This window comes from Solenopsis invicta, chromosome 1 (genome assembly GCF_016802725.1).
Source record: "Solenopsis invicta isolate M01_SB chromosome 1, UNIL_Sinv_3.0, whole genome shotgun sequence".
In the NCBI taxonomy this organism is placed as follows: Eukaryota; Metazoa; Arthropoda; class Insecta; order Hymenoptera; family Formicidae; genus Solenopsis; species Solenopsis invicta.
In genome coordinates, this window is record NC_052664.1 from 13,819,339 (window position 1) to 13,820,691 (window position 1,353).

The following is a 1,353-nucleotide window of genomic DNA, read 5'->3' on the forward strand; positions in this document are numbered from 1 at the left end:
TTACTTATTGAGAAGATAAAAATGTACAGAGAAAAATATAAAAGATTTCTTTTTTTAAGGAGCATTTTCTTATATTTTAATATTTATCGTATTATTTCTATACCTAAGTCAATCGGGTATTAGTTTATTAATATTTAGTTTTTTATCTTATTTTATGATCTTGCGGTTTACTTCCTTTTGTATTAATGAGGCTATAAAATATAGGTAATATAAATGCTTGTAACATATTATGTATAGAATTGATCATTGTATAAACGGCGTTGCGGTTTCTGGCTCGACTAAATATTATACCATGTTATTATATACCAATTATTGTATACAATTATTATATACCATATTATTATATACCATATTTAATTATCTGTGAACAATTCGTATGTATTGTTGTATTGTTATATCATTAAATATTCAATAGTAACTTAAAGAATGTTTTTACTCACACTCTCCACTATTATGCATTTTTATATATTATCTTAATAATCATTTTACTTTCAATTTATTAACCTTTCTTGTATTTTATCTTTTTTTATAACATCTCTCTGGTGTAAGCTCTTTATAATTTTGAATCGAATAAAAATTTTATTTATTATAATTTTATTATAATTATTTACATTTAAATATAAAAATTATTTGTGATTATAATATTAATATTTCAAAGATTTACGTTATTAATACTATTTATTCATGATTAATGTTTGTCTATATCTTGTTTTTATTGTAGAATGATTAATTAATTTATTGGTTTTTAATTACTGAATTAAATACAGGATTCTTAGATAACGTGGTATTAAATGACACTTTTTCTTCTCTTTCAAAGAATGTATCGTGCAATTGAAAGATTCTCATTTGTGCCTTTATTTCATCCCTCGTTAATCATCTTTGAGACTTTGTTCCGGCAACAGTGGGATTTGCAAACCGCGTGTGAGTCATGTACGACCCATATCCGTTTTTGAACCGCAATAGCATCGCAGCCGGCGCAAGAGCTTTGTCCGGAATAGCGTTATCGCTCGTAAAGATAGTAAGTACGAAAGGAACGCAGTTCTCCCCGTGCACGGTCAGGCCGTCGCAGAAGGATACGTAGGTGGTTACCAAAGGACCTGGTGGGGTACCAGGAGAACAGACGGTCGCTACAGCATGAGAATGGAAAGGAGAAAGGAAGAAAAGAGAATCCGGGCAGACCGGGCCACAAGCGAATGCGGTGAGTAAATGCGGCAACGGAGAAAAGAGGGAAACACAGGGAGAAGGAACGAGACAGAGAAAAAGAGATTCATGGTGGGGTTGGTGCAGCTGAAGCACGTGGACCCTGCTTCGTGTGTCTCGTTCGGTAGTGCTCTCAGTAGTGCTCTCAGCTGC